Below are 18,792 nucleotides of genomic sequence, written 5' to 3' on the forward strand. Positions count from 1 at the left end.
GCTGGCACATGAGGGATAAGGCTGTGAGCTACAGTTTCTGTAGTACAGGGTAGCTGGCACATGAGGGATAAGGCTGTGAGCTACAGTTTCTGTGGTACAGGGTAGCTGGCACATGAGGGATAAGGCTGTGAGCTACAGTTTATGTAGTACAGGGTAGCTGGCACATGAGGGATAAGGCTGTGAGCTACAGTTTCTGTGGTACAGGGTAGCTGGCACATGAGGGATAAGGCTGTGAGCTACAGTTTCTGTAGCTCAGGGTTTGATTCTCTCAACCCTCATTTGCCTACAAGTCACTTAACCTAGCATTGCTCCTAGATTACCCTTGAAAAGGGACTATGTGTCCAGTGGGCTTACCTGGTTAACAAATGAGTTTTAACTTTATTAGTAACTAACTACCACACCACAGAGTAAGTCTGCCCAGTTATAACAAATCAACTACTTAGTCAGAGCTGAAGTTAGTTTTCAGTCAGCAGTGAAATAAGTAAAGCAGCCAGGTAGCTTTTGTCATGTTACACTCTCAGGTGGCTTTTGTGATGTTAATTCTATGATTGTGTCTGACTTTAACACCATCCCTAAGTGATAACTTTCCAGCCATCTTAACATGAAAAGTGAGGTTAGTTAGTGAGTGCTGAAGGAGATGGAAGTACATAATAGCCTTGGATACTACTACCGCTAATCCCAAATATTAAATATATATGTTCCAGTCCCCGCTAATTCCAAATATTAAATATATAATTTCCAGTCACCACTAATCTCAAATATTAAATATATATGTTCCAATCAGTACCAATCTAAAATATTAAATATATGTGCTCCTTCAGATACTAAAACTGCCAATATCAAATATATATGTTCCAGTCACTACTAGTTTTATTTTAGGACAGGAGTTCATAGGTTCATAGATTGGTACTAGGCTAATTACCCTTGTGGGCCATTTTAAGCCTAGCCAATTACCCCATGCAAGAATCAAACCCTTCACCTTGTGTTTGTAAGGTAAATACCTTGACCATTATGCCAACCTCCCACCCAATATCAACACTAGGAAACATCTATGAACCTACAAACTACTTTCTGTCTTTTCGGTCAACTCCTGTGTGTTTTCTCATCTTTAACACAATAAGGAATTCCCTAGCTGTAAGCACTCTCTAACTATACATTTTGAGTTAGACTTTGTTTAACTAATTCATTAAAACTTCGTGACACCAAGGGTTTCTCATTAATAACTGCAAATCATGCTACATGTACCATAGTGAAGGATATTGTCTTCACGTTCACATGACTCGCAAATAGCTGCATTGATGCTTGACCTCTGTCTGGTGCAGGTATTTATACTGCTGTAATTTTTATATTTCTCTAAATATCACAGCATCCAGACAAAACTGGATATGAAAGCTCATAACTAGATGAACAAAATATGTTGCCCTATTGAAATGTCAGCACTCAAAATATCGAGTGCTAACAAGCCGAAAAATAAAAAGACACGAAACACAGGAGAAGAGCAAATCTCCAAAATCTCTCTTGTCCTTTAAACTTCTTTTTCACCACTCCACCCCCAAAAAAAAAATTATATATACCAACTCCAAAATCGCCATACCTTGGAGAAAAAGGGAATATTCAAGAAATGGCATATCAGACTTAGTATGTGTAGGTCTGTTGTTTCTCCCATTTAGTCAGCATGTCTTGGGACTCTATGCAGCAAGTCCCGACATTTCAAATGGTTATCCAAAATATTGCTTGTATCTTGAGTCGTTACCAAGCAGTTTACAAAACATTTAAAAAATTATATCTATTGCGACTTTTAAAACCCAGTTTAAGACCTAGAAACTAATGAATGCTTCCGTTGTAAAGATTAGCTTGTGCTGAACAGTTTTCTATTTACACTTCTTTAGTAACAATTATGTCTCTAAAGACATGAGCATTTGTTTGAACTGTGAGGATATAAAAACGTTCAGAATGAAGCCCTTAGGAGCTGAAGGACAAAATTCCAAACCTCCAGTGAAACTTCATATCCTGCTAAGATTTGTGGAGCAGGAAGAAGCCAAATAAGGTCTTCTGATTTGCTTTGCATGTTAAAACTTTTCAGCTACATTCCAGCTGCTTTCAGGAGCAACTGTTCTCATTAATAACTGCTGCAAGGTTTGCTTTTTGTCCATGATTTACAGCTACCGTTTATTTTACATCAACCTGAAGTGGTCTAAACTTGCAGGGTGTAGACTGCATAACTTGAAAATGACGCTTTACTCTAAGGATAGGCCCTGTAAGTACAATAATAACTAATGAAACAGTTAAACTCTCCAAATCACACTTATTTTCTATGTTTATAATATGCCAATTAATTCACAAGGACACCAAATAAAAAACAGGTTGATGAAGTTTCTTTTAAAAATGTTCTTTGACATCTAGTAGGAGAAAATAATTGTAGACCTAATGCTTCTTGTATCCAGAATTTCAGGTCTGCTTTCTTAAGTGTGAATCCTTTGGATTCTGTAGACATGTTACATTTGATTTTTCTGTCTGTAGTAGTTTTGTTATACCCACAAAATTATATGTTTTCTATATTATCTGTAATTGCTAACAAGTAAATCAATTGAAAGTAGGTGTCTGTTTACCTCTTTCATCTCCAAAGCCATTTACTATGATTGTTTCTAACATAACAAAAATGAAAGCTAAATAAGGCTTGCTCAGTAATAAAGCAGTGGGCGATGGGGGCTTTCATTCCTATAAACTGATTTGCTAGTCTGTATTTATTGCATGTCATGCAAAAATCATGTCAGCAAACATTCCATTTGTGGCTACCATATTGTCTGTTGCAGTTTTGCTTTCCATTCTCTGAAACAGCTCTCTACAATGTGGACGCAACTTACTGGCAATAAAATATTGCTTGATAGAGCACAAAACAATGCTTCTTCGAAACATGCTGGGTATCACACCACCACTGTGGTTTGAAGAGCAGAAAGATAAAACATAATAGTCAAAGGCTGAAAACCACCACTGTCTCGATATCAAAAGATGGCAAAGCCACGTCTGCAACTACAGATCAAATTCCATGAGCATCACAGCTGACAAAGCAACGGCATACACGCAGACACCACAGGGCTTTCGTGGACTTTTACATTTATTAATTACACTTTAAATTCATCGACATCTACTTCCAGTCTGTATTTCAATCAAGAAAAACAAACAATAGAAGTGAACATTCTGTTTATGCTTCAGCATTTAAAAAAAATAGTTAGCAACACACTCACACTCACACACACACACACACACACACACACACACACACACACACACACACACACACACACACACACACACATTTTCATCTGGAACTGGTTGCAGACTTTGACATTTTACCAGAAAGTTGTGCAACACCTTCATAACGTATTACAGATAATTACTGAAAGGCCTGTCTTTACTTATGGATGCCATATAACAGTATTTCTGATATGTTCCCAGTGAGAAGCCTTCATAAAGTTTAATTTATTCTAGTGGAATTGAGCCAGGCTTGTGTACTGATTCAAGAACACAGGTGCCTATAGGCACCCTACAGCCTTTGGAGAGTTGGATCCGATCACACATGGTCACTTACAAGCAGAGTAAAACACTTATAAAAAGCATTGCTGTGATTCAGTTGTAAATACTTCCAGGAAGGCTTAAATACAGAATCTCAAGTACTGTCCCTGAATCTGCTGGTAATAGCAAGTCTGAGTTATTCGATCTTGTTACAAATACGAAGGCATCACTATTTTTTAACAAAAGACAAATCTGTTGACTTAATGAAACAACAAAACATATATAAAAACAGGAGAAAAATGTCATACACAAAAACAAGATGGGGGTGAATTTTTATAAGACATAAATCCAAGCTTTCGCCTCAAACCAAACTGAATGTAATCAAATAAAACAAACATAATATGTCTGTTTAAACTCTACATAGTTTCAGTTATTTTACATAACTCTCAGATGGGGGGATCCAGGGCAGACAAGTAGAAATTGTCAAAAGATGAATCTTGATAGAAGAGCAAGAAAGGTCAGAGGGTAATAATTCACTCAAATAATCAAGAACCAGAGGCATCTGGGTCTTAAATGGTTCTGGTTCTTAGAAAAGCACCAACAAGAAAATCTCTTATACTTACACATCTAAGGTTTTTTAGTAGCAGATTTCTTAGGTTCATAGGTTCATAGGTTGGTACTGGGCTATCAGCCCTATGGCGTATACAAGCCTAGCCATACAATTCCCTGGCTATTTCTTCCCACACTATTTACTTCCCTGGACCCCTGTCTAACAGGGTGACTGACGTGATCCCCGGGGTGAATTTCCTTTCTCCCATCCAATCGTCAAGGTTCCTTTTGAAGAGGGCCAAAGAGGCACTCTGCTTGACATGTATGGGCAATCTATTCCAGAGTCTGGGGAGTCTCTTGGTCAGGAACCTATCCCTTCAGCATGTTTTGTTTATTGTGATGACACGGTTTAGATCCCTGGAGTGTGTGGCTCTGAGGGACTGGGATTTCTTTAAGTGTATCATGTCCAACAGCTCTGGGTTTGACATGGCCCTGTATGTTAAGCAGAAATCCCCTCTGAGCAGACGATATACGACTTTTTTAAGGCGGTCAGCATAGGGCATCTGCTTTAGGTTTGTGATTCTTTTAGTGAGGTATTTCTGCGGCCTTTCCAGTTGTTGCAGATGTCTTGAGAGGTACATACCAAACGGGGCATTGTATTCTATAATGGGTCTAATGAGGGATGAGTACAGTGGGACAATGACCTCCTTTTTTCTGGATGAAAAGCCCTTCGTGATGAGGTGTGCCACATAGAAGGATTTCCTGACTGTTGTGGCGATGTGGTTATCAAAGGTGAGACCACTGTCCACCTGTGTCCCTAAGTCTCTTATCACACTTTTGGTGTTTAGTGTACTGCCACCTATGTGGTAATTCACGGATACATGTTTTTTCCCAGAGGGGATAACTATACATTTCTTGGCATTGAGCTTGAGCCCATGGCTCTGGCACCAAGCATCTGTTTCTGTAAGGCCCTTTTGTAGAGTATTCACATCATTTGGGGATTCAGTAATGGCTCCCAGTTTGAAGTCATCTGAGAACTTTGTTAGCCAGAGTGCCTTTAGTGTTGGCCTGTACTTCAGAGAAGTAGATGCCAAACAAGAGCAGTCCCAGGACTGAACCCTGAGGTACTCCACTTGTCACTTGTCTGGAGCTGGATTTGGAGTCGGCTACTTTTACAGTATGGGTTCTATCAGTAAGCCAGTTAGCAACCCATTGGGTGACTATATAGGAAATTCACCCCAGGGATCATGTCAGTCGCCCTGCTAGACAGGGGCCCAGAGAAGTAAATATTGTGGGAAGAAATATCCAGGGGAATTGTTATGGTAGGCTTGCATAGGCCCTAGGGCCGATAGCCTAGTACCAACCTATGAACCTATGAACATAGGGATTAATGCCCAGCTTAGTAAGTTTATCTATGATTCCAGAGTGGGGGATGGTGTCAAAGGCCTTGGCAAGGTCTAGATAGGCTGTGTGGACCACCTTACCCTTGTCCATGGCTCTGGAGACTGATTCAAAGAAGTCAATCAGGTTCAGGAGACAAGATCGGCCCTTCACAAACCCAAACTGAGTGGGGTCCAGTGTTTGAAGGTTGCCAATGTCTTTGTTTATAAGTTCCATGATAATACACTCCATGGCCTTGCAGATAAGGCTTGTCAGACTGATGGGATGGTAGTTTCCAGGATCCAAGGTGGATCCCCCCTTGTGGAGTGGGATAACTGGAGCTCTGCGCCACTCAGTGGGCACAAAACCTGAGGTGAGGCTATGATTAAACATGACACTTAGGTGAGGTGTCAGTTCATATTGTAGTTCATGTAGTACACAGTCTGGGATGGTATCTGGTCCCATGGATGCTGTATTCTTAGCTTTGGAGAGTGCGTTTTTTACCTGTGTGGCTGTTATTACCGGAATTTGGCAATCTTCTGGTATTGAGATGGGCCATTTAAGGGGTGAGAGGGGGGTGAATTTGGCACTGAATTGATCTGCCAGGATATTGGCAATATCCTTGGGATCAGTATATTTAATGCCACTCTGTTTTAGCTCAGAGCAGATCTGAGCATTGCCATTTAGATTCTTGACATAGTTATAGAATGCCTTGTGGTTGTCTTTGGAATCTTTGGCAATTTTATTTTCGTAACTAGCTCTGGAGGATTTTATGAGGGATCTCAGTTTCTTACTGAGGCTGGTAAGGGAGTTTTTTGCATCCTGGGATTATCCTCTTTTCTGCAACAGTTTCTTCCTTCTGTTGTATAGTTTGTTTATTGCAGGGGACCACCAGGTTGGCTTCCTTTTTTTGGATGAGAGCATCTTGGTTCTATTTGGGGTGGCACAATTCATGCATGAGTGGATGTGCTCATACAGTGCCTTAGTGTAAGATTCAGCAGTTGAACTTTCAGTTCCCGTCTGCATGGCTGTCATGAAGTTTGTCACTTCTGACTTGAGTAGCATGAAGTTGGCTTTGGAGAAGTTTTTTTATGGAGGTTTCCTTACTGGGGGGTGGGGGTGGGATGTGGATGTTAAGGGTGATTAGCTTATGGTCAGACCTGACTAACGAGGGGGTAACCATAGGTGTGGAGCATTGATTTCCCATGTTGGTAATGACCAGGTCTAAGATATTGGAGCCCCTGGTGGGACTATGGATTAATTGATCCAGGGCGTTGGAATTTATGAATTCCAAGAACCGTTGGGCAAAGGTGTTGGTACATGAGTAGTTTTTCCAGTTAATGGCAGGGTAGTTAAAATCACCCAGTATTAGGGTGTTTGGTTCTATCTTAATATTTTCCAGTATGTTTAGAAAGGTGTAGTGAGAATCTTGAGGTATGGTGGGGGATCTGTAGCAAGCTACAATTTGGATTGCAGTCTTACCTAGTGTTAGTTGCACCTGGAGAATTTCAGACGCATTGTGTTGGGCAACTAGCCTGGTGGTGTGAATATCCTTGGTGAATATTGACACTCCTCCACCTTTAGTGTTTCGGTCCTGGTTTGGTGGCCGAAAAGTGTGGTAAGTGTTGTAGCCTGGTATTGCAGGGGTGCTCTCTGGAGCCTTGAACCAGGTCTCAGTTATTGCACAGATATCAATGTTCTCCATGTTTAGGAGTGCCTCGAGAGAGTGCATTTTGAGGTTTAGACTTCTAGCATTGAGTAGCATTACCTTCAGATTTTGCATGCTTGTATCTGTTACAGTGGTGGTTTTGCCCTTTGAACTTTGCCTAAAAAAGGCACTATAGGAGTGGCAAGAGCCTTAGCCAGTAACCTGAATCCCAGGGGCAACAGGTGCAGACCATCTCTGGCAAAGCATCGTGGTCTATCAATCATGTCGTCCCAGGCAGACAGATACTGGATCCCCTTTGAATGACACCAGAAGCTTAGCCTCATTTAAAAACTGCTGAATGTACTCAGAAAAAAGGTGCATAAAGGTTATCAAAATTTTATCACCCAGGTAGTCAGCTGAAGTGTTTTCAGGTTGGGGTGTATCAAACATTTGCAAGTAAATCCAGTCTGTGGGGCACTGTGTGGTAATTGTTCTTGCCCAACTTCCAAAGAAGATAGAACAATTGTTGCCTGGGACAAAAGGGATTCACCACCTTTGTCTTTGGAGAGTCCTTTTGGAGCTTTAGAGTAACTTTTCATATCAGTGAATATGAGGGAAAAGCATTCTGTAACATTTCCATCCATGCAAATCAGAAGGCATCTGTCTTCCATGCCTATTTGCACAGAATCCTTGAGAAGAACTTGTTTAACTGTCTGTTTTGAAAGGATGCAAACAGATCTATTTGAGTTGTTCCCTGCAGATAGATCAATCCTTGGAAGGCCCTCAGCTGCAAATTCCATTCATGAGGGTCTGTCGTGGTCCTGGATAAGCTAGTCTGCTGCAATATTATATTCTTGATGGAGTGAATGTGGTCTGAAAAGTCAAACTGAGCTCCTCCAAAGTCATTATGGCAAGTCTGCAGAGAGCATAAAATCAGGTCCCCCTTGTTTATTTATGTACCACATCACTGTAGTGTTGTCTATGATAATATGAAGAGGTCCTGGAGACCAGAGATGATGTAAGGCTTTCAAAGCCTGATAATTGCCAGCACTTCTTTGGCACTGATGTGATTTAGTCTGTCCTGCTTGTTTCACAGACCTTGCATTGTACTTTCACCCCTTTCAACATAGCACCTAAGAAAAGTCTAAATCATCTGTTACAACAGACTGAAGAGGAGTTAGAAGGGTAAAGGGGGGACCTGGGTCAAGAGAAAACTTGATTTTCAATACCTTGTTGCTTAAATTGCTTTTTAAAAAAGGCTGCTGAGTTAGAAGGAAATTTTTTATTAAAGTTAAAAAGGAGGGTAGAAAATTTGGGTCATCCTTTGAATCAGTTTCTCTCTTTCATCAGATGTCGTCAATACCTCAGCAGCAGGACAGCCAAACAGAACATGCTTGTCAATGTGAAAAGCTTAGTTTTAACATATTCTGGTAAGTTCAAAGAATGTAACCAAGCAAAACTTCTCAAAACTGACTCCACAGCATCAGCAGAGTCATAAGAGCACTTTAAATAGTGTTAGATTACATGAGAAGTAGGAACATTTAATACATTTAATGAATTATTCACCTCAGAAGAGGAGAGCTAACAGCTAACTTGGTCATATTCTCAAAGCAAGCCAATACAAGTTTAACATGTGAATCTGGCAGTTCAAAATTCTGAAAGTTAAAACATCACAAGAATAAACTTTATTCCCAGATCTATCAAAAACGTTCCCATCCTTATCAGGGGGATGAGGTTAGTTAGCATTAATGGGTTTAATAGTAGAAGTTTTATATAAGGAAATAACTGTGGGGTCTGGTCTAAAATTAAAAAAAAAAGATATTTATGAGTCTGAGGTACTTTGTATGAGCTGTCAGGCTTTTTAGGAACAGAAGATTGACTGTCGGGTGAACTTCAAGTTGTCAAGAAAACTTCCTCTAAAGCTAATAACAACAGAAGACACAGCTGCAGGCTGTGAGGGATCCAGCTGCAGTAAAGCATAACAATTTTGCAGGGAAGTAGGGATTTAATTCTGTTCCTAATGAAGTACCACTTTCATCTTAGCTAAGTTCACAGAAAACGACAGCTCTTCTACAGGAAAAACTGAAGTAATATACTTTCCTCTAATTCAGAATCTTCGGCTCGTGGAGAAATCACTGAAAAAAAATACTTCCCCTCCTTTCCCTGTTCTGACTGAGAATCAGTGTCAGAATGAGAAAAAAATCATTTTCTAATTGAAGTGAAGAAATGGGATTTGAAAAGCAAAAATGTATATTCCTTTAGCAAGTCACAACAAGTTTTCCCTATCCAAAATAAGAGAAATTCTTAATTTGTTGCTTTGTTTTCCTGCGATACTCCCTGAAAGAAGACCAACTTATGACAAGAGGACTGTCCTGAGGATCCACCTATGAGGTAGACCCTTACCCACTCCCTGCTCTGAGGCCAAGAGGGTTCTCCTTCACCAGCTGAAGACAACTCTGCAGCTGCAGAGGACATGTCTAACTCCTGAGGAAGCACACCATAGGAACTCAGAGCTGTCAACAAGCAGTTTGATCCAGCTTACAGCAGTCACCCATCAGTGTCTAAGGCAGTGAGAGAGCTGGGCAAATACCCAACTCCCTATGAGATTCCTTCTTTTTGCAAACGGGATGGAAGAACTGAGGAGGCTGGTAACTTCTCCATGGTCCATTTGAAAAAGAAGCCTGAATAATGTCTAACAGAGCGTGCGAGAATCAGTAAACTAGGATATTAAGAATTTTGAGGTGCAAAACTCAATTGACAGTTCCCAAAAGGACAATATCCTGCCCCTAACAAATTAATTCTACAAAAATATATAGAAAAACACATATTTACATTTTTTTACACAATCATTCACGTAACACAACTCCTCTGAATACATTTTTTTAACATATATTCAGAGAAAAAAACACAAGCTTTCCTCAAAAACTAAAATTGAGGGAGGTTTTCCCCAGCAGGGTACTTATCTGCCAAGCCTTGATGTACTGCTAAGTGACAGTCAGTTCCAAGAAGCCTGAAGAGGGAATGCGTTTCAGCAGCAAGAAAGCTCTGAAACCTTTTGCATCTAAACTGCCTTTTTATGTGGCTCTGCTCAAGCCTCTGTCTGGGTGCATGGAAGGTGTCCTGAAGCTTTAGAAGCTGTCCGGTTGTCCAGTCCTTTTTCCTATTTTCTAGATGGGGTCAGGGTGTTGTGTCAACTGTTAACATCTCTCTATTCAGTGCCACTCTCCAGCCTTCTTTGAAAGTCATGCCTGATTGTCACACATCTTTTCTCATACAATATTTCCATCTCATAGGTTCATAGATTCATAGGTAGGTACTAGGCTATCTGCCCGAGGGCATTTATAAGCCTAGCCAGAGTGTGTCGGCTTTCACCATCCCATTGATTAATTATCTGAGCCTCTGTCAAGCAGAGCCAATGAAGTGATCCCAGGGGTGTATTTTCTGTTACCCATCCACTCGTCAAGGTTTCTCTTCAAAAGTGTTAGTGAGGGGCTCTGCCTAATGTAGTCAGGAATTTTGTTCCAAAGCATGAGGAGTCTCTGTGACAGGAATCTGTCCCTCCAGCATGTTCTATTTATTGTTGTGGTGAGGTTTAGCTCACTAGAGCGCATGGCTCGCAGTAACTTGGATTTCTTTAGTTGAAGCATGTCTATCAATTCTGAATTGGACATGGCTTTGTAAGTCTGGCAGAGATCACCTCTGAGTAAGCGATATGCCACTGAGTACAGACGGAGTTTTTTCAGTCTGGTTGCAGAGGACATATGTTTGAGGCCAGTAATCTTCTTGGTGAGATACTTTTGTGGTCTTTCCAGCTGTTGGAAATGTCTTGTGAGGTACATGCCAAATGGGGCATTGCACTCTATGATGGGTCTGATAAGTGACGAGTAGAGGGACACTATAACCTCTTTATTTCTAGATGCGAGCCCTTTAGTAATTAGATGGGCCACATAGAAGGATTTCCTAAATACTTTGGCAATATGATTGTCAAAGGAGAAATTACTATTTACCTGGGCCCCCAGATCTCTTTTTACCTCTTCTATATTAAGGGGGCTGCCACCTATGTGGTAATTTGTGGGTATTTTGTTTTTCCCAAACAGGATGACTATGCATTTTGGCATTTAGCTTGAGACCATGACTTTGACACCAGGTGTCCATCTCAGTAAGGCCTTTTTGGAGGATGTTCATGTCAGCCGGAGAGTCAGTTATGGCTCCCAGTTTGCAGTCATCGGTGAACTTGGTTAGCCATAGTCCTCCTGTGTTTGCCTGTAATTCTGAGAAGTATATGCCAAACAGTAGGGGTCCCAGGACCGAGCCTTGTGGGACACCACTTGTGACTGGTTTATAGTCGGACCTGGAGCCTGCTATTCTTACCGTGTGAGTTCTGTCTGTAAGCCAGTTGGCAACCCATCTTGTGACATAGGGGTTTATGTTCAGGCTGGTGAGTTTTTCTATAATAACCAATTGAGGAATGGTATCAAACACCTTGGCAAAGTCAAGGTAGGCTGTGTGAACCAACTTTCCCTCATCTATGGCCTTGGTGACTGTCTCAAAGAAGTCAACCAGGTGTAGTAGGCATTATCTGCCTTTAACAAAGCCGAACTGGGTCTGGTCAAGTGTTTGGAGGTTCCCAATGTCTTTGTTAATGAGTTCCATGATGATGCGCTCCATAGCCTTGCAGACCAGGCTAGTCAGGCTTATGGGGCGATAGTTACCAGGGTCAGTTGTGATCCCTCCTTTGTGGAGTGGAATAACCATTGCTGTGCACCATTCTATGGGCATGTAGCCTGTGGAGAGGCTGAGGTTGAACAGCATGTTTAGGTGGGGGTTAGTTCATTCTGTAGTTTGTGCAAGACACATCCTGGGACACCATCTGGCCCCATTGACACTGTGTTTTTTTATTTTGAAAGAGATGTTTTCACATGTGCGTCTGTGATTTCTGGGGCACTACACTTTTCCTGTATTGTTGTGGACCCTTTTGGAGGTGAGAGGGGGGGTGAAGTTTGCACTGAATCTATCTGCCAGGATGTTGGCAATATCAGTAGGTTCAGTATATTTTGTGCTATTTTGCACTAGCTCAGAGCATATCTGCGAGTTGCCACTTAGATTCTTAAGATAGCTAAAGAAGGCTTTGTGGTTATCTTTCGAATCTTTGGCTATTTTTCTTTCAAAGTTAGCCTTAGATGATTTTATGAGGGACCTTAGTTTCTTACTGATACTGATCAGGGATGTCTTTCCTTCTTGGGATTTGCTTTTTTTCTGAACTAGTTTCCTCCTTTTATTGTATAACCTGTTTATGGCAGGGGTTCACCAGACCGGTTTCCTTCTCTTAGGGGAGTGAGTCTTGGTTTTGCTAGGGATGGCATGATCCATGCATCCTTGTAGGTGCTCATAGAGTGCATTTGTAAAGGATTCTGCATATTGGGCAGTGTTATCCTTTAGCATGGGGGCTGTGAAACTTACCACCTCTGTCTTAAGTAAGGTGAAGTTTGATTTAGAAAAGTTTTTCACTGTGGTTTCCTTGGTTGGGGGTGGTGGCGGGGTGTGGACATCCAAAGTGATTAGTTATGGTCTGATCTAACCAGTGACAGGTTGACCTCCGGTGCGGAACACCTGTCGCCTATGTTGATGATGACCAGGTCCAATATGTTTTCATCTCTGGTAGGGGAGTTTACCAGCTGATCCAGGGCATTTGAGTTGATAAATTCCAGGAAGCGCTGAGCCTGGGAGTTTGTACTGAAGTAGTTTTCCCAGTTAATGTAGGGTAATTGAAATCACCCAATATCAGGGTGTTCAGTAGGACCTTCATGTTTTCCAGTGTCTCCAGAAAGACAGAGTGGTGGTCCTGGGTCATGGAGGGTGATCTGTAGCAGGCCACAATTTGCATTACAGATTTGCCCGATGTTAGTTGCACATGGATGATCTCAGAGGTATCATGCTGCGCCACTAACCTGGAGGTGTAGGTATCCTTGATGAATATGGATACACCCCCTCCTTTTGTGTTTTGGTCTGTGTTCTGTGGTCAAAATGTGTGGTGTTAGTTGTAGCCCAGTAGTGCTGGAGTGCTCTTTGGAGCCTTGAACCAAGTTTCAGTTACTGCACAGATGTCGACGTTCTCCATACTGAGGAATGATTCGAGCGCATGCATTTTGAGATTTAAACTCCTGGCATTGAGTAGCATAACCCTCATTTTTTATTTGTAATGTTTATGGAGGTGGGTTTGACTTTTGAGCCTTGCCTAAAAAAGGCACTATCGGGGCAGCAAGAGCCTTGGCCAGTATTCGAAAGCCTAGAGGTGAAAGGTGCAAGCCATCTCTTGTGAAGCAGTGCGGCTTGTTGAGCATGTCATCCCAGGCTGACAGACACTGGATCCCCTTTGAATGACACCAGAAGCTTAGCCAATTGCTGAAATTGATCATTGTTTCTTTATACTGAGGTATCATTCTTGGTGAGGGCAGGATGCTACTCAGGGTCATACCCGCCTCTACTGAGGTATCATTCTTGATGAGGGCAGGATGCTACTCAGGGTCATACCCGCCTCTGCTACATGATCAGGGAGCTCTTCCATATCTCTTTTCATGTAGTCCAGGGAGTTCCATCTCAGGTCATTCACACCAACATGAACAATGACAGAGTCATATTTGTACTTGTTCTGGAGTGACCTGAGTGCTTGTGTTATGTGGCGGTTTCTGGTTCCTGACAGGCAGCTAACAGTAACCTTCTCCTTCTCCAGCCTAGTGAGTGGGACGTCAATGTAAAAAAACCCTGTTATCCCTGTTAACCCTGCCAAGTTAACCCTGCTAAGCTTTTTTGTTTGCCCCCAGCTAAGCTTGCCAGCAGCAACCCCCCCCCCTTACTCCTTTATTATCTTCCTCCCTCTCACTTTGGACTGCTACTCAGCTTGTGCTCTCTCTCCCATTAGTCCAACTCTATTTCCGAAGCCCCTATGTATGTTTACTGCACCTCCGCTTTTGCCCACTAGATGTCACCCTATCCCCATCTATACTCATTATACTAGTATTTATTTCTACCTACTTCTTCCTGTCTCACCTTTCCTACTCCTATCCCTTTCCTCCTTTTGAGGTTTTCTCTTATCCTCTCCTCCTTAGGCTACCTTCTCTTACCTTGACTTATCTAGCTTTCTCTGATACTTTTTCCTTCCTCCTTGGTCTACTCTGTGTATCCCGCTCCGTTCGCCCTACGGGCTCACTCCGCTACCCTCCCTACCCCCAATTCCCACCCACCCCCAGGGGTCCTAACCTTATACATCACTAGTCCCACCCCTTACCCTGCCATCCTATCCTCTTCTTTTCCGCCAAACTTGAACCCTTCCCCTCTACACACCCCATATCCTCCTCCCACTTTCCTCTTTCACATACTAACCCTCCTATCCTATTACTAGCATCTCTCCTCTTCCTCTGTTATCACTCATTCTATATCTTTCCATTCACTTCACCTCTCCCTCCACTTTGTTTATCCTTTAATTATCCTTACCTCTTGTCTTACTTCAATACTATCTTTCTTTACAGCTTACACTTACACTACCACCTGGCTAACCCTACTCTTCTACCTCTACTTTATAACCACTTTTACCTTATATACTCATAAAAATGACTCTCAACTTCTCCACACTGCTTATACTCTCAGTTCTACTCTTAACTGCTCTATTCTCAACCTACCTCCTTACCTTCATCGAATATCCACTCAATACTCAGCCAAATCACATACAGACACATACATCTACCGTCCACACTTCTCTTATTTCATTCTTATATACCAATTCCACCCCTAGCTACCACCTACCTGGATTTCATAGGCACTCTCACCTCACCTATGCCCTACCCTCATATAAAAAAGTGAGACCTCTAACCCTTCTCAAGAATAACTTCACATCCAAACCTGAAGATCCTACCTTACAAGACAGTGACATTCACCCCAAACCTGGCCCCGTGTATCCTTCTTCTCAAGCATCTAGACCAATCTTCAATAATACCCTCCTCATAGGGCATCTTAACATACGAAGTGTAAACAACAAAGTACCCTACCTACACGCCCTCATAGACACTCACTGTTTTGACATTCTCTGCCTCTCAGAAACCTGGCTAAAACCAGCCACTAAAGATACTGAGATTATACCCCAGGGCTATAATATACTTAGGCTTGACCGTACTAAACGGAAGGGTGGTGGAGTAGCAATTCTGTTTAAGAATCATCTCAATATCTCTACCCGTTCAGCCTATCCAAACCAAGATAGTAAAGTGGAAGCCTTCATCACTAAACTCCAACTAAATGCAAAGAAAGCCCTTTACATCATCTGCATGTACATACCACCTGGTAATAATATACCTATCATAGAAGACTTTCTTAGTTGGGTTTCCGACAACTACCCCCAAGAAACCATAATTCTTGGCGACTTTAATATAGACTGGAATACTATCAACGCTGCAAATCCCAACTCTCACATTAACCTAAATGGTTTTACTCAAACCATTACCTCTACTACAAGGCTCAATAAATTAAGTAAGAAACAGACTATTTTAGACTGGATACTCATAAACAAAGGCAACATCACATATAAAGTAGGAACTTTGCCTGATGACCTCAGTGATCATTGCTTAACTTATATCACAAGAGAGAAAACTGACTATCTACACCTCCCTAATATAAGAAAAATACGTTCTACCAAACACTTTAAAATCGACCTATTTCAAAATGAACTCAGAGCATGTAACTGGAACCCCTTAAAATCACTTCCACTTAACGAAGCAGTATTATTCTTTAACTCTACTTTCCTTTCCATTTTGAATAAACATGCTCCTGAATGTACCATCAGAATGAAGTCTAATACAGCCCCTTGGCTCTCAAATGAAACTAAACAACTAATCCTCTCTAAAAATAAGGTTTGGGCCAAATGGAGATGCCATAGAATCAGCTCTGATTTTCTTCACTTTCGCCAACTTAGAAATCTTACTAAAAAAGCTATAATCACTGACAAAAGAAAGTTCTACTGTGAACTTCAAGAAACCCACTGTAATAAAACCAAACAATTTTGGTCCTCGGTCAATAGACTCCTTTCACCAGGAACAGCCAAAACTCCCTCCCCACTAAACACTGACCCAGACACCCCTCACCAAACTGCAAATGCTTTTAACTCTTTCTTTACTGAAACTATCCAATCTCTTGCTGGACAACTGAACACCAATAACTTCTATCCTCCAAATAATCTAGTAGACTCTTCTTACAACTTCTCTCTACAACCCATCTCTACCTCTTTCATCTATAGACTTATTTTCAAACTGAAACCCTGTACCCCCTCTGCTGACAAGCTCCCTTCCCTTTTTCTGCAAAAGGCAGCAAAATAAATTGCATACCCAATAACTATACTCATAAATAGGACCATCCAAGAGGGAACCATCCCTGATATCTGGAAAATCTCTCATATTATCCCACTACACAAAGGTGGTAACTCTATTGACTACTCCAACTTTAGACCAACTGCTCTTCTCTCACCTATAGCAAAAATTATGGAGAAGTGTATTCATCAGCAACTTGTACAGTATCTCTCTTTACACAATATTATAGCAAATTGTCAACATGGCTTTAGACCCCACCATAGCACCACCACTGCCCTCCTTTCCTTTGTAGAGACCATTAACAGCAATCGCAAATAATCTTCTCTCCTCTGCCCTATTCATTGACCTCTCTAAAGCTTTCGACATGGTTAACCACTCTTCTTTAATTAACATTCTTGAATCCCTCTCATTTGATAGCCTTGCCATCAAATGGTTTAGTTCATATCTCAGTAACAGACAACAAGCCGTTCTTTGGGACAACCACATCTCCTCCTTACTGCCCATTTCCATTGGAGTCCCTCAGGGCTCTATTCTTGGTCCACTTCTCTTCTCCCTCTATATCAATGATCTCCACTCTGTAATTCCTCAAGCTACCTGCATTCAATACGCTGACAACTCCACTATTATTTGTTCAGCATCCTCCTCTTCATATCTAATCTCACTAACTCAAAATATCTTCAACACAGTATAAACATGGTTTTCTATACGATACCTCCTTCTTAATGCTAAAAAAACTAAACTTCTCCTCTTCACCCCCACCACTCGTACCTCCCCACTCAATTTCACCATCTTGTCAAACAACAACACTGTCATCTCTCCTGACTCTACAACTAAACTGCTTGGAATAACCATTGATAACAATCTCTCTTTTGATCAACACATCAACAACACCATCAAATCAGTAAATAGAAAGATAGGATCCTTATACCGTATTAAACCATTCCTCACCCCATCAACTAGAGCTACTATTGCCCACTCCCATCTTATATCTACTCTCTTTTATGCCTCTCCTATCTTCACTAACCTCAAGAAAACTAACCTAAACAAACTAGCAACTTGCTACAATAACATTGTCCGCTTCGCCACTGGTAACCCTTTCAGAACCCATCACTGCCTCAATTTGAAACATTTACGCTGGCTAGAACTACAAAACTATATTATAATCTCACAACTTACTATTGCCCACAAAATACTGTACCAACCTGATAACACCCCTATACTATCACAACTTTTATTCCCTTATAACAATCTCACCTCCATTCGTTCCTCTTGTAAATTCATGACCAAACCCATAAAGGCCCACAACTTAGCTGGTGACTATTTATTCACTAATACTGTAGGCAGAGTATGGAATTTGCTACCTAAGGATATAACTCTAATCACATCCTTACCTCTCTTCAAACAACAAATCAAACTGTACTTCCAAAATCACTGGCTTTGCTCATGTAGTACACCAGACTAACTTCCTCTCCGGCCCCCTCTCTTGACCTTTAACCCTACTCTGTGCTTAATAGTTAGCAAATACCTTTTTTCATTTTCCATGCAATCCTACTATGCTCTGACCTACTTCTCTCATCTCTCCCATCTCCTCCTGTCTTCTTTCTTTTCTTTTTCTCACTTCCTGACTACTATCTCTTCCCTCTTTTTTATCTTACATTTACTCCTTCCACTTCTCTACCCACCTGAGCTCTAACTTTTATCTATTTGGTAAAAGCTTTATGGCATAACCTTTATGTATTAAGTAAGATGCTTTGAAACTGACCTAACGCTATTTATGATTACTATTGTTTGTGTGCCTTATTTTTAGTTGATTTTATTACCTATGTTTTTCTTATTTTATTCTCTGTCTTTATTAACAACATGTCTATTTGTTATGTACATATGTTATGTTTTGTGTGGAGCTTTTCTCCCCGGACCGCTACTGAAAATGGAAATATATCCAGCTAGACTAGCCCGGTCAACAAATGTAAAATAAAATAAATAAAATAAAATAAATAAAAAATGTGCCTGACTAAAAAGTCACCTATTACTAGTGTGTTAGGTATGTTATTTCACCTTAAGGGCTGTGATTGTGCGTCACATTGATTTTGTGTTTTATGTGTTGTCTAGTTTGTGACGGGAGGTGCAGGTTTTTTGGGTGTCTGCTTTGGAGCTCTCTGATGCTTTTGCAGGTTTTTATTTAGAGCTTCCAAATATTATTTAGTGTATTTCTGTGTATTTTTTGCCAGTGCTGGTTTAGTAGGTCTATGTGAGGCTAGAGGTGTGGTGCAAGTGTTAACCTTCTCCTCATGACTGTCTGTTCCATTCTTGGGTGGGGAGACCTTAGCCTCTAGTTTGGCTGTATGATTGCAT

The sequence above is a fragment of the Protopterus annectens genome, chromosome 10.part0 (assembly GCF_019279795.1).
Source record: "Protopterus annectens isolate FY-2018-M chromosome 10.part0, PAN1.0, whole genome shotgun sequence".
In the NCBI taxonomy this organism is placed as follows: domain Eukaryota; kingdom Metazoa; phylum Chordata; order Ceratodontiformes; family Protopteridae; genus Protopterus; species Protopterus annectens.